Below are 16,410 nucleotides of genomic sequence, written 5' to 3'. Positions count from 1 at the left end.
CACCGATTCCACATGACAGTCTACATGTATGATAGAAACTATCTCACTGGGCTCACTGCATTACTATTTTAAGACCTGGCAATAGTCAGAAGGGGTCACATTGAGTCCATTTCCACAGTGCTGCATTAATTCCACTGTGACTCATTGACAAAGTACTAGGGCTTTTTCTGACCAGGTGAAACCTATTCTACGAATGCTTCAGATCCCAAATTAAATTGTGCTTCCTAAATGCTTAGAAATGCAGATAGTTTCAGATGCTGCCTGTATTATCATTTCTAACTATCTATCTCTTAAAAATGAAGAGTTTATATAAAAACAGTATCAGACTACAGAGATTGGATTACAATGTGAAAAAAACATGTGCACAACAATGCTGAACTAAAGCCATAGCAATTTCAATCCGGTTTTGATGTAAGAATACATATTTTATTTGAGATACACAAATTAATGTAATGGTGATTTTGGCGATTAGGCTCCGTTGTGCAGGAAGTATCATTCGGGAGGGTAGAACCGATCCGATGAAACCCCCCGGGGTCTAGACACTGGTGGTGGTGAATCAATGGATAGTTGGGTCGGTCTGAAGGGGAGGGGCTTAGCTTGACCCTGGATTCAGAGGGACAGGAGGTGAAAAGGGGTGGAGGAGGGTTGCCTGAAATGACAACTGTCAGAGGGGGGAGAGCAGACTTAAAAGGTTTGGCAGAGCGCTATGATAGGCTCTTGGGAATAGAGCGAAGTGATTGGTTAAAGTGGCGAGTGACGCCCCCGATCAGTTATTGAGAGGAGAAAGAGTAGTTACGTGGGAATAGTAAATGAAGAGTAAAGACGGTCTTCCTGGTTGAACTTACGCTGAGCTTCATTAGTTGCACCAAAATAATTGTGAATATTTTATAATTAAAAAGAATAAACCACAAGTAGCGCGGTGGAGCAATGGTTTAACTAGTGCCCCAACGACATTTCTTGCACCACACTCACACATCAGAATTCCAGAGGAAACACATGTTGCTATACGATTAGCATCCTGCTCTAAGTTTCAAGCTATTCTGGGGATTACCCGTTTGCGGCGGTAATTCAAAAGCAGACATGGGAATGCGTAAAAAATGGCAAATACGGAAAAGCTGCTAGTGATCAAACATGGCTGTTCACAATGCATTATTTGAAATAACAAATATATAGTTTTACTGTAATATGTAAATGTTTAACCAGAAGTTAAAGCAAACAGCAGATTTATTTGAACTCAGGGATACAAACATGCTGAATGTAAACACAATTGATGTTGTACACAAAAAATAAACTAGTTCAAGTAGGTTTACAATGAAATGACTCACGTTAACCAATATATCCAGATATGCCAAATATTAAAGTATAACAACTTCCAACTTTTCAAAAAATACATTATAAAATATTGAGCAAAGCATTATCCAATAAATCAAACAGTGCCACATACAGTATTACAACGGATTACTCTGACAAAACTTGACTACGTTTATCTAACCGTGCATTCACTTCCTTTAATGTAATTGCTATCGGAGAAATTAGATATTCTGTTGATGTGAGTGGCCAAATTACATTCTTCTTACTTGAAAATCCTGACCTGTGGTTATCTAAAGTAAATCACTTTCCTTAAAGGTGTCTGCACAGGAAAAGGTGCACATGGATTTGACCTTTTTAGGAAAAGTGAGTTTATTCTGACATCTTCCCCAGTATGTCTTTCCCTAATGAGCTTGTGAGTCTTAACCTTAACATTTGACCTTGACATAATCCGACGTTGTTTTTGTAAATACAAGCCATCCAGTACAGTAGTGTTTTTAACATTTTCACATAGCAAAGTTACTAAATCCCCATTAGTCTGTTGACAGCAACAAAGACTAAGTGGTGTATTTAATGCAGGCTAATGAAAGCATAGCATCTTATTGCAATCTACAGCCTTGACTGTGCACTGCAGGAGTATAAGAGTTTCTTGCCAGCACCTGCCTCTCTGTATACGTCTCCCTTATAGGCAGAACCATAGCCATAAATTCTAGACAGTTGTATAAAAACATAGCACATTCCTGGTAAATCATATTTATGTGCGAGACTGTGTAGTTGCTTTCTTGGAGACAGGGCTGGCATTTCCTTGCTGTTTTGTAACAAAAAAAGCCATTTTCTGTTAGAGGTGGTACATAAAGCCAGCGACCGGGTAGCTCTGGGACGCAGTAATGTACCCTTGTAACTCAATCTCTAAGCAAAGCGCTGAATGGAGAGATGTAGCGTGTTTGGCTCTCACCATTCTCTCATTCCCCAGTCGTGACCTTTTTCAGCTCCCTTCCGCTTAGGGACTGCACTGATCCCGGAGCAGTCATCTGAGCAAAAGGAAAACTGTAAAAAGATAGCAGCATAATGTTTTGCTTTCATTTACTGACATAGCATAGCAGGGAAAGTGGTTGTAGACAGTAGCTTTCAATAGATTATACCGCACCTACAATTGTTTTCTTCGGGCAAGCTAAAAGCCCTTAAACGATTGGAAGACAAGACAGAACAAATCAGCTTTATTAAAGGTCACTTCTCAGAATCAAGTAGTTAGTATTGCCATCTGAAAAATGGCATGTTATCTCAGGTGCCACACTATTTCCTCTCTGAACAGAAACCTATTTATATCTCCGGCTTAGATTAACATACCTGTTCACACAGATTTAGTGAGCGATGCCTCGAGCACTGTAGCAAATAATTTGAAAGATCAACACATAATGTACCATAGTGACTTGTAAATATTGTAGCCCCACAAAGTCACTTAGGAAATAAATAAGATATGACAAAAATACCTCCAGCTTTACTTGACGCATTGCATGCATACAGAATGAGGGAGTGCAGTTCTTAGGCCGGCAGATTGCAGAGGCACCACTCAAAGAGCAGCGAGTTGTACAATATCCTCCCTTCCCCCAGGAATTATTGCTTCAGAGATATTTGCTGACCTATGCCATGCCCTAACAAGCATAACAGTCAAGAGATTGATCTCTTCAAATATCATAGATTGTAGTTTGATTATCTTTCACACATTGATGCTGAAATAATCTTGATATAAACAGCCAGCACACACATAGTGATTTCTAAAATTACCATGGGTCCAACCTTGAACAACAAGGGGATTATGGCTTTAGAATTGTGCATGTGAAACACACAATCACAGAGACATACTAGAAATACAGTATTCATTATGAACAGTTAGACATTTCTGTACATGTTTTATTGAATTCATCAGGGACTGTCTATGGAACGCTAACATTATCAGACAGATTTAATCATCTTTCTTTATATTTATTTTACATTTTCTTTCATTACGTTTTTCACATTCTTTCTCCCCATTCCCTTACCCTTCTACATTTGGCCGAGAACATTGTGTTTCTGTTTCTCCATGGTTACATATTTCTACAATGTACTGTAGGCTCTTTGATGGAGAGATGAGTGACAGAATGTGCAAGGTGTTGTTTGAGATTGGATTTGGCATGGCATTGCCTGACACTGATAAGAACCCCACTTTGCACTTGTGTCATTTGTTAAAATAAGCTGATGGCAGAAAAACAAACATCAGTGTAACATCTGTCATTGCATTGCTTGTCTTCAACACACTACAATTAAAATCCCCTTAAAGACCTGCATGCTTGCGTACTGAAACATGACACATGTGAACATGCTTGTAATTTGAGTTTGGTCCTGGGTAATAATCTTTTAATTGTTTGAAGAATGGAATGTGAACATTGTTGCATACATAATTTAACATTATGCAAATGAATACATATATGTTTTTCGCTAATAGCTCGGGCTTAAATGACAAGCCTGTGGAGAAAATGAGTAGCTCTTTGGAGGGTGGAAATGTGCAACACAACGGATAGCATAAACAATATATTTCTGCCATGGTGTGTTCAGCTGTACACATAAACCAAATGAAGTGTTTATATTGATTTGTATTTCCTTGGATTCCACTGTTTAGGAGTAAGAAGGGGCGTCTTCCTCTATCAGCTGACACGGCTCATTGTTCACCATGGACTAATAAAGAGCTTTACTGGTGCCATTATGCATTCTCTGTGGCTAGTGACAGAGTGATGACAAGCCTTAAAGATGGAAGCCATTTCACATGTAAACAATAGCAGATGGAGGGCCTCCCTCACTGAATTGCCTCAGTACACATAAACCTGCATGTTATATCACTTGAAATAGCTCGGCTGCCATTTTGTGTGCTTATTTTCATATATATTGGCAATAGGGTTAGCACCAATATGTATGTATCTATTGTTGCACAGCATACATATTGAAACTAAAGAGCATTGTGGTAGTGTGTAACATCCTCATTCTTTCTTTGTTGTAGTTTGACCTTATTGATCAGCGGAGGAAAAATGTATTACATTTATCACCGAATTACGATATACTGTATCTGTATGTTGCAGAGAGTCTACAGTGTGAATATTTATTTGTATACCCAATGTAAACTTTCTTAAAAACTGTATTTTCTCTGTAACCCCTTTAGAATCTACAACCAACATAAGGGTCAGAACATAGCAAACGGCAATTCCAAAGGCGATGCAAGCCGAGGCTTTTTGATATTGAATTAAGCACATATAAGGTCAGCGGATAAGCGCAACCGATTCCACCGCCTTCCTATTTACCGAATCATCAAAACAAAGAATTTGTGGAATCAAGGGAGCAGGTCCTTAGCCGGAAAGCCCCGGGTTCAATCTCATGTCAGGTCCTTGAGCACGTCACTAAGCTCTTACCTGCACGCCTACAGACAGAATCTCAGCATATGTTTAATGGTCTGTAAGGAGAAATCTTAGCTCACTTTGACCCACTCTACAGAGAGAGAGAATGAACCCTGCAGATACAACCTTGACCTTTCTGCTTCTCTTCTCAGCAGATAATTAACCAATCACTTCCTTTTAATCATAAAGTCTTATTAGCATGAAAAAAAAGGAAATTGAGTCCGAGCGTTGCCATAGAATCAAGAATTTCATGCTTTCTTCTTCTCCGTCGCCATGTCCATGCATTCTCACTGTCACGTGTAACAGTAAAAAAGACCTTGGACAAATGCAATTTGAAGCTTAACAACATCCATACTGTATTGTAGAACATTCATTCACAAGTATCCTTTGATCAGCAGGACTATACTTACTTGGACTTGAGCTTACTATTTAACCACACACACTGTAAGCAGTTAGTTTTTGTAGCTAGCTGTGTCATTATCAGGGGTTTAGAAATGCTATCAGAATTATTCCAGTGGTAGCATAATAGCTTAAAACTGATGAAAACACATAAGAATGTACTGATGATTGTACTGAAAAATGAAGCGTATGAGATGGGAAATTGTAGATGGAAAGTCATTTGTGATAAGAATCATTATAATGTAGCAACTTGAATGAAGACAAGAAGTGCTATGCAGAAAAATATAATTTGTATATGAATTAGATTGCAAATACAGAGAAATAAAGAGAGGCAGAATGGTAGGGAGATAGACGGAGAAAAAGACAGAGAGATTTCTTCCACTACGTACAATTTCAGAACACTTAAGTGATTCTCAATCCCAGCATGCCTCAGCCTGCCACTGCCATGACAGATGCTCCAAAATTGAATATAGATTTCAGTGAGCAAGGCATGCGTGCCTGATGAATCTCAATTTGCTGCTGTCCATATTTCATAGTCACCACTATGGGTAGCTCAAGGGGAGGCAGTGAAGCACTTTGGCTGCACCTGCCAACCTGTCAGTTGGCTAGCATCGAATGATGATCGGTACTTCATAAGAGCCCATATTTATCCCACACTAATAAATGCCCAACATCATTTTATCACCAAAATGTACATCCGTGAGTAGAGAGAATAATAGATATCGAAAAACCATGCTTCATTTAATAACTGCAGTGATCTTAAGTGAAAAAAGGATCCCACATGATGACAATTGCTCAGCAGAAGAAGATTTTTGAAATGGTGTACAGTAGCTTAGGGGTGGAACAAATGTAGAGAGCTCCCTGGAGGGGGGTGGAGGTGCCGCCCGGGCTGCTGTGTACCTGTCAGTCTATTTATAGCTTGGTTTGAAGTTCTTATGACATGACACGGGATGCTATTGTTGTGCAATGGAACGTGCCTGTGGAGAATGTTTGCCTTTTGAGAAGATGGCTATTTGATCACTTTTCTTTGCTAGACCTGTCAAAGATTTGCCTTGACTTTATTTTTGTTCATGTTCAATCTTTTTTTCTTCTGGTTGATTTCTATTTTTAATTTTTTTGTTTCTTAATGTTGTTCTTCTCTGAATTAAGAACACATTTTACAAATGGTTAAGTGTACTTTTGTTCTCGTGGTACACTTATTGTTGGAAATGTTGAGGAACATAAAAAGTATTCAGCAGATAAGTTAACTTTGCCTTTAACTCAAGTGATTTCCATGTCATGACTCCATAGTGCTTACCATTTAGACTTGTCTTTGAAATGCAGCCAGTCTAGGAGACAGACTTAGCCCCTTATATAGGTTAATAGCCACCTTCCTGGATGTTACACAGTCAGTTAGCTATACAAGCAAGAGATAATACAATATATTGTATAACACAAGACATGTCAAACTATATTTAACTCTACATAGTTGTGTTAATGGGATAAAGAAAGGATAATGCATATGCAGTAAATAAACGACTTTAAAAAAGAGCAGTTTACAAATATAATAATTACTCCTTGAAAAATACAGAATAATGAGGTGAAATAATAAATTGCAGGTCTAATTAACAATCCACAACTAGTTTTATTAACAGTTTAATTTAGTCATTAAATGGACATTTGTTCAGATGCCAGATTCATTATTTTCATGCATCTATAATTTAATCAACAGTAATTAAACACAGAACCAATATATAGTAATTAAGCTGGCAATGGAGCTCCATACATCACAAGTTTACCTAAAGTACCCGCTATTAAGACACCCAATACATGGTAACAAACTAACAAGTTCAAGTGAAGTGAAAAGAAAGACAAATCACAAAAGAAGAACCTAGAGGCCTAAATATGTCTGTCCTACTCACATACTTGTCTATTGTTACAGAAAATATGTTAACATAGACAAACAATGGCCAGCAATTGAACTACTATTCAAGAGGCTACATTAGTTTACATAGTAATGTATACTGGCTGCACGATTATAATCATCTAAGCAGTATTCAACTCCTGAGTGCGATGGACACAAGGATATTTTTTATATCTGATGCCTGAGCAATAAAGTGCAGCTTTAAAACATTACTCGTCACAACTCCTCTCTCCCTTGTTAAATGTATCAGCTGGAATGTAATCCAGTCTCCCCCAGAGAAAGTATCACACAGATGCTAAAGAAGGTAATGAAAGATGCAGATAGAGAACAACAAGAGAGCAACACATTGTATCTGTCTATCAAAGAATGTTGTTTTAAGCAGCATGAATTTAAATATATGGAAATACCTATAACCTATAGCACAACACACTGCCCTTTCACCACTGTTTCTGCTGTTTGCTCTGGTTTTGTTAGTTTATTTTCTGTTTTAATTGCCATTGTACATGACAGACTTTGTTTGTTATTTTACCCTTTGGAAAAACAAAAAGCCTTTGGAGTGAATATCTGTGCCACCAGGGGGTGCAGGAGGAGACGGCAGAGCTTTCCAATATAATTAGAACAGACGTGCTACATGTGTCTGTGTGTGTTGCCGCATCTTATTAAGGCGGGGTATGGGCCAGTGAGCCGGCTAAGAGGAGCGGATCGGGAGCATGTGGTGGTGTAGTTTTCTTCCCCACTAACGCAGCCGCTGTGCTCTTTCTCTTCCTCTCTGGAGTCATGCTGCGACCCCGGAGCCAAGGCAAGTCAAAATGGTTCCACTTGATTCAAAGGCCCTCAAGGAACATACTGTCAAAATGGAAGCGCACAGAGACAAAATACAATCTACGTGTGTGCAAATGTACATAGCACACACAAACAGAATATGTAATAATGCAGACACATTTTGTTGGAAATTTAAATAGGAATGCAGTGAAAGAAAATGAAAGAATGTGTATGGCTGTACACAAACACATGCACGCATACACACAGATAACCTTGGCATGTGTTGGTGTGAAATATCCAGAAAGCTATTAGGCCTACCTAGGAATAAGATGACCAGTTTTTGCAATCAAAAATATATTGATTATACTGTGCTTCTACTAAGGGCCAAACCTAGCGTTTCATTTACAAAGTGGTAACATATAGTCCTTTCAGAACTTTAATACACACCATTACATTAAGTGCACGTTTATATAATTGAGCATTTACCTTGACATTTAAGTTATGTAAGTCCATGTGTTACATGTTGCCTTTTTTCATGGCTGCCTTTCTTCAGATATTGCTTCAGCCTAAAGCTGTCCTCCATCAACAGAGATGATTGTATTTAACATTTAAATCATATCGTTTTATTTAATCGTTTATTTGGCAGGGACAATGCACAGTGATGAACACTTAAAACATTAAAATGTGTCAAGCGTAACAGTGCCAGATTTAGCTTTGAGCTCATTTCCATCCACAGTCCCTCACATAAAACATTTAAGAAGTTTACATTTTACAAACATAGCAAAGATACCCCTGTGTTAAAGTGCATTTAGCAGTGATTGCACGTTTGTTTGTTTCTCAACCATTCTTTGAGTTGTCCTTTAAAACTATTGAGAGTGGGACAATCCCGTATCTCAGGAGGCTATTCCAGAATGAGCTGCCTTTAATGGAGAGGACATTTTGTCCAAAAGTGGTCCGTCTGTGGTGGACCTCACAGTCTCCTCTTGATTCTGACCTAGTGCAGCGTCCAGTGTGTTTTTTGTGGATGAATTCCCCTAAGGGAGGGGTGGGGGCCAGTCCATGTAAACATTTATAAATAAAACACATACTTTTAAAAGACTTAAAATTGTAAAAACTTAAGAAATTGTGTTTTTCAAGGATGGTACAGTGGTGGTATGAATTTGGCTTTCTGTCAAACACCTTGATAGCTCTCTTGTACAGCTGTTCTATGGGTTTCAGGTTTGTGGCACAAGCAAACGACCAGTTTGTCAAACAGTATTCAATGTGGGATAGAATCATACAGTGGAAGTATGACTTAGCAGCATTGACAGTTAAGAAAGGTCTAATTTGTCTAACATTTTGCAAGTTGAATTTAATGGTATTTGATACTTTCTTAATAGGTTTCTTAAAAGTCAAGTTTGAATCCAATATGTCTCCAAGATACTTGAACTGGGAGACTAGTTCTATTTCTGCTTTGTTTAAAAACACTTTGGATCCTTTGATTTTGACTGGTCGTTTACTGAACATCATGCATACTGTTTTATATCATAGATTTGTGATACCTTGAATTGCTGCTTTTGTTGACAGATCACTACAATTGATGACTCCAGGTGGTAGATAACAGAACTGTTAAAATCACACAAATCCCTGAAACTACCTATCAAAGATTGATGTGAAGAGGTTTACCTAGAGGGCTGTTTGTTTTTGCAAAACTCCCAATAGGACAGAAAAGTAAAGCAACGTTATTGAGCGGTACAGTACATATTTATTTATTTTTAAAGTGCTTAAATGCACTAGCCAAATCCTTATTGGAAAATTGAATGTGATCTGAGTCTGGTGTAACTGGTTTGCAGTTTGGTGTATAAATAGTATGATGATACTTTTGGGTTATAGTATTTTATAATGGAGCGTACCATTTCCAGCATGGAGGGGATGCAAAGCCCTTTTAAACACAATGAATGAATACAGAATGAAGACTAAAAATAACAAGCATTAATTGCAGAGATTAGATTGACCATAAGTTCATATGGAAGGTCAAGCAAAGCTTCAATATGGTGGGTATATTGACAGTGTAGTAGTTCAAGTTCCTTAAAAGTCAATTCTAAAGTTTGTTTTTGGTGTGAAAAGCATTTAAAGTGTCTAATATCAGTGGTAGTGGTTTTAAATTGATTACAGTATAATCGATACTGTGTGTTCACTGTTGTTAGCCAGAAGAGGGAAGGAGAGAAGGGCAGAGGGAAGGACTGGTACAGCAACCTATGTGAATGGTTGAAGAAACAGCTGTAACGCCAGGCTACCTCCATCAATAGGAGCTGGCTAGTAGTAGTAGACATTTCTGATTAGTTATTGATTTTACAAGACAACATTAAGGCTCCCAAAAATGGATGCAAAGATCCCCTGATCACATTGACTGTGTGGAGGGTTCATCGATTTCATGCTAGCAAAGGTACTTAGCTCCTAGTTAGCTTACAGCAAGTCCAAAAAATCCATCTTCTTACTCAACGCTCTGTTGATTTGAAATGTGGATGCAGAAAGTTACTATTTTTTTCCATTAGTGAACAGCACCTCTAATTAACAATTAACGCTACCAAAACACTACTAGACAAAATACAAACTTTTGCTTTACCACAATATACCACAATATATCTCATTCTCTTCTTCCAAGCGTTATAATATCATAACGTTTTTCACATTTCAGGCTTTAAAAAAAACGTATGTAGTTTTAAGTGAAAGCTGAAGTCCAAGTTGAAAGGGACTTTGAAGTATATAGATTTAAGAGTTAATATGCACGTAATGATTTCCCAGAGTAGTCCCTGCATGATGTTATTGAAGATGTCATGGCATAATGCAGTGTGAAATAATATATGCTCAGTCTCATATATCATGTCTCTTGGTTTTTATCTTTATTCTAAGCTGATAATTGGAGATTTTGTCATTTATCGTATGATCTTAACAACAGCAACCAGGGTCATGTAAAGTGTGTTTGACAATCATAAATATCCTTTTGCTTTAAAATAAATGCATATTACGAAAAAATAAAAATGGTTATGTAACAAGAGGCCAATTGGTTCAACATTTTCATTAAAAAACCGCACATACATGTAAGACCGTGTCTCTATGTAAACGAGGGGGAGTGATGGATGTATTTGAATGGCTTACATTCACTTCCTGGAGGGCTTCACTCTCACATCTTCAATCCCCTCGCTTTTTTCTACCTTCACTGGAGCAGACCAACTTCTTAATTGGCATAATAATGTGATTAATTGCTTTCTTGTCATTGGGCCCACTGCGTTTTACACTGTAAAGAAGTATAAATCAGGCGTGTATTTACAAGCAATCAAAAGCTTGCGATCGAAAGGAAACATATAAAACATACCCAGCTGTGCAAGGTAATTGGTTCTGCTTTATTAGCAGTGTATCGCTAGTTGGAAGGAAATACATTTTGGCATAAAGTGTATCTTTGGCAAAGCACTCAAATAAATACATTGCACTAAATGTATAAACACCACACTGTGTAGGATGGTTGTTTCGTTTTTTTCTGCTGCAGTTGAACTAAACTGCGGCTTTCAAAATGTTCTTACCAAAAACTTTTCTCAGGCAAGTTTTAGAGTCATGTTCTCAACAAAAATATAGTCAAACTAAATGTTATATATTTTTTAATGATGATTATAAAAATGTTATCTTATAACCTTGTCCTCCTCCAAGGATACTTCTGAACTATGAGATTCTCACCTCACATCTCATATTTTCTTGCAATGAATCCTGCTGCTGGTGAAAACCTTTTTTCTTTTCTCTCGTTCAGCTCATCAGTGAGAACGGAAGAGAGAAAAAAAAACATTCCATTTCCCAATCTGCCCCTCTCAATACTACAGAATAAAGTACCAATTATCTGGATTTGGGCTGTGGTAGTTAAGAACAAATGCTGATGAAGCCCTGATGTCTATAACAGCATCCAGGTGCTCGTGCATATTAAGAAGCTTTATGTTCACATAATTAAGGAGAGACACTATTGTCTTGATTGGTGTGAATCTTGATTCCAGGTGGCAAATGGCATACTAATGCATCCTTACGATTCAGGGCCAAGCAGTCTAGGCAGAGTAGTTTGTAACGTTTATGCTGAGGCGAGAGATGACAGATTGACAATTAAAGGGTATTCATTTACACCAATGACCACGTAAATATAGAGGCATAGTTTGTTACAAAACTAGAGAGATACAATGTGAAAATAGTGCCTTAATGTACATTTGTTTTGCACAAACGGGCCTTACACACTGCAACAGTGAATGTCTCCATAAGTTTATAATTTAACAAAGAATAGGACTACAGCCATCTTGGTCTGATGGCAGTGCTAGATGAAAAAGGCAGGTGATCATCACATGTATTCCAATTCATCCCATGTGGGGGATTCATGTTATATTTTATGGCAATGAATCCGATATGTGTGGCAGTATTTGTTTCAGTGACCAAAAAAGTCGACCTTGTGATAGGTCAACAAATTGCTAAAGATGGGAGGATACATGGTATCGGCATATATCAGTTGTTGAGTTCATTACATTTGTGCTATTGGTGGCACTGTGTCAACAAATGATGTACTACTACATGTATACTAAATACTCTGGGTACCATAAATGCGTCAACATAATTCAATGACATTGCTTTCCGCTTTTTGGCAATGCCAGCTTGGCTAAAATGATGTCTTATGATAGACGCTAGTATGTATAATGTGTTTATGCAGTTGTGATGACATGGATTTTTCATTCTGGATTATCAAATGTATTTGGTTTATCTGTTATATCAAGGGCAGACAAAAAAGGGGATTATTATAAATTCAGGAAAATCACCCCCTCACAGCGCATCAATATTCTGTGGACATTGTGAGGATCTGGGTTCAGGCTTAACAAGGGGATCCAACGGATAAATGATGAAAAAACAGGACAGCCATTGTCCTTGAACTCTTAATGGCGTACTAATAGCACAGGGTGTCAAGAATGATTTTAACAAGAGTGTCCTGAGTCAAACTTTTTTTTTGTATCTCTCTGCCTTTGGACTTGAAGGAGATAACTGTCTCCTTTCTCTCTTTCTTATTCATCGTCGCATTACCAACTCAGGCACGCCTTTTGCATAATCACCATCCTCTGTGTTTCCTCCTGCAGTCTGGATAAGGGGACTCATTATAGTAGAGAGGAGCAGGCAGGGGCCAGTGTGCATTGCGTAGGTCACACTGTTTGCTAGGGACTCTAAAAAGATCAGGAACTTCTGTTAAAAAAAATCGAACCAGGACTCAGCTCACTGTAAGCCTTGCTTAGTTTAAAGTAAATTAGAATAGATGTATATATCCTGTGATTTTTAATGTGATTTGAAAACTCACCATACCGCGAAGCTATTTGCTGTCACTGTTTCTACTATCGATTTCTTGTCTCTTTTACTGTGTGTTCTTCTAATTTCCTAGCATTATGTTTTCAAGATGTTTGAAATTGGGATCTTTATGTATTGATTCTCTCTGTGGATTTTATACTCGCACATCGTTTTTCCTTTTTATTTCTACCTGTTCCCTCTCCTCTCCTTCCAGACAAAACACCGAAAATAGGGACAACCACTGCTGAAGAAGAGAGAGAAGAATAGGCCATGGCTGAGGGGATGATTGCTTCTCAAAGTGGTAAGCAGCAAACATTTACTGTCTCTTAGTGGTTTTGTTCCAAATACTTATGTGTTCACTTTGGACTATTTCATTACATTTGTGTCTGTCTTGGTGCTATTGTGGAACAGAGAAATTGACAAAGCGTATAAAAAATCCCTCCCTGTGGTGTCTGTTTGGTCAGGGTGACATAATAATGTTACTCACAACCTGCAAACACCAGAAACCTAATTGTTTAGATCTTACCCAACCGCGTTTGTATTTTTATTTCTACAACACACATTACTTTCTCTCATTTGCACAGAGTAAGAAATACTACTAACTGATAACAGTTTCAAAATAGTAGTTCAGTAATGAGTATTAAAACCCGGAAATATTATTTTGGGGCATTTCACCACTTTTCGGTTCCCGTTTCTCAAAGTCAATGTTTTTTTAATATGTTTGTGTTCAGAAGCCTGAAATGAGGTCTGTGGTTAACACAAGCTTAAGAGATGTTTTACGTACCGTGCTACGACATAAAATAAGTCAGTAATCATCCCACTTGTAAATCTCCACTGCTGCTGTGTGTCATTCAACCGGCAGCTGCTGATACAATAAATGACTAAATAAACCATTAAACGTACGCCGAAAGTAGTCCGCCTTTAGCTTACTGGTGGTGGCGCCCAACCCTTGCGACCCTTTATAGCATTATGTTCGATTTGTATTCCTGCCGGTTACATAACCCTCCAAAAATGTTGTTATTACGTGGAGATGATCCTGCTGAACAAACGTGTCAGTATCATACACATGTATTGGCAACAAAGCTTTTTTTCCTAAAATATATCGAAATCCAATGGGGAATTTCCATTGCTTGTTGCAGAGGGACCCCTTGCAAACCTCAAGATTAAAAGGTTTAATGTCATATCATATACACACTACAGTGTAGTGGTGTAACGAATGAAAAACGTGGGTCACAGGTTCCTCAAAAATATAATTACAAGACATAACAGTAAAAAAAAAGAAATAACAACAATAAATATTGTGCAAGCTCAGGCATTAAATTGTCATATGGCCTATGGGATAAAACTGCCTCTGAGTGAAATGGGTTTAATCCTGATGCTAAGGTACCGCTTGCCAGACGGCAGCAAAAAGAAAGGTTTGTTGCTGGGGTGATGAGGGTCTTTGATAATCCTGAGGGCTTTCTTCCTGAGCCGCTGGGAGTAAAGGTCCTCCATGGATGGAAGTTCTGTCCTGGTGATGTTCTGTGCAATTGAGGGCGGTGCATCTACCGTACCAGGCCGTGATGCAGCCCGTCAGGATACTCTCTATGGTGCACCTGTAGAAGTTGCAGAGTATCCTGGAGTCCATGTTGAACCTCCTCAGCCTGCGGAGGAAGAAGAGCCGCTGTCAAGCTTTTTTGGTGATGGTCAGGTCCTCAGTGATGTGGACACCGAGGAACCTGAAGCTGCTGATTCTCTCCACCGTAGTCCCATTGATGGTGATGGGGGCGTGTCCCTCTCTCTGCTGCTTGTGGTAATCCACAATCAGCTCCTTGGTTTTGCTGACATTGAGATGGAGGTTGTGATCCTCGTCGCCGTCGGTGATCAGGCCGATGGCGCTTGTGTCGTCAACAAACTTCACGATGGTGTTGGAGCTGAGGGGCTCCGGTGTTGAGGATCAGGGTGGAGGATGTGATGTTTCCCCCCCGCACTGCCTGGGGTCTGCCCATCAGGAAGTTCAGGATCCAAGAGGGCACTGCTGATGACCTAACTTCTGGGTCAGCATATACAAATATGTCATCACTGCACCACTATATACCACAAACAAACATTTTTAAACACATAAGAATGCCATTACCTAAAAAGCAAAGGATATGTGTTTGGGCACTGGGTGATTATGGTGTAATTGTATATATTGGAGACAGGTGGTGGTGGGAGCCAGAGCAATAGTAGGCATATGGTTTTTTACCAGGGTTTTCCAGCCACAAGAAAGGAAAGCCATAGGAAAGGCTTAAGGAACAAACCATAGGAAACCTGTTGAATGATATTGGATCATAATAAAATGCAGAAACGGATACTCTTGTCTGGACCTGCATCATTGCCCTGCGTAAGTTCCGCTAACTGGTGCCTCAGCGGCAGTGTTATTTTAAGTTAATTATCAGTTTTATTTCTATATGATTTTGGCCGCTACAGATATGTATGGCAAAGGGCTTTGTTGGATAATTGTAGCAGGATATACACATTAACCCTGTGACACTGACCCTGTTCAAGTCTTCCAGCTTCATTGGCTTTATGTGCTCTGCCAGTGTCGAGTCATTCTCCCCCGGTGCAGCCTCTCGACCGCTGACACACAAATCATCACTGAATAATACCTCGACTCCTCACCAATGCCGCCAGGACAAGCAGGTCAAAGCAGCAGTACGTGAGCCTTCTAAGGAAAAGGCCTCACATACAGTAGTCACCTTGACTTTTCTGTCGCACCAGGAGCATACTCTAGGTTTACAATGAGTCCATGAACTCCTCACAGCTTCTAAAGAAAGCACCTCTGATACATAAGTCTATGAATTGCAAAATACAGCAAGTATAATTAATCTAGCTACTTGTGTTGCCTCAGACTATAATAGGAAGTCATGCTGAGGACATCTGTGATTATTATATTAAATGTAACGTTTAATTGAGTTTGCCATTTTTTCTATAAGTTAAACATTTAGTGACATTAACCAAATGGTTTCACTCTATATTGTACACTTTTAAATAATGCATGCATGCCACGGCAGAGATACGTTAAGATATTGTAAATAGAATACCAGTACTTGTAACTGATATTATACCTGAGTCAATGCAGTACAATAAGGTGTATAAAATATGAGATCACCTGCTCTTTTAATGAAATAACCTGATCCTGTGAATGCAAGTGAAAGCTGATGCATCATTCATTTCCATTATAATGCCTCTTCAAATATCACGGGATAAAGAATAGTGCTTGGAGGGAGGAAGCCATTACAGATACATTTTAAACCCTGA

General features: G+C 38.7%; 1 protein-coding gene across 1 annotated transcript in view; it reads left to right on the top strand.

Moving 5' to 3' along the window:
- Nucleotides 1-16,410, top strand: part of lingo2 (leucine rich repeat and Ig domain containing 2) — a 214,195-nt gene that overhangs the window by 110,215 nt on the left and 87,570 nt on the right. Inside the window, exon 4 of the mRNA XM_034140784.1 lies at nucleotides 13,343-13,429. The gene's annotated coding sequence lies outside the window, so the exon portion shown is untranslated. The remainder of the gene's footprint in view (nucleotides 1-13,342; nucleotides 13,430-16,410) is intronic.

This window comes from Trematomus bernacchii, unplaced genomic scaffold, assembly GCF_902827165.1.
Source record: "Trematomus bernacchii unplaced genomic scaffold, fTreBer1.1, whole genome shotgun sequence".
Taxonomy (NCBI): domain Eukaryota; kingdom Metazoa; phylum Chordata; class Actinopteri; order Perciformes; family Nototheniidae; genus Trematomus; species Trematomus bernacchii.
This window is presented reverse-complemented; position numbering and strand designations above follow the sequence as displayed.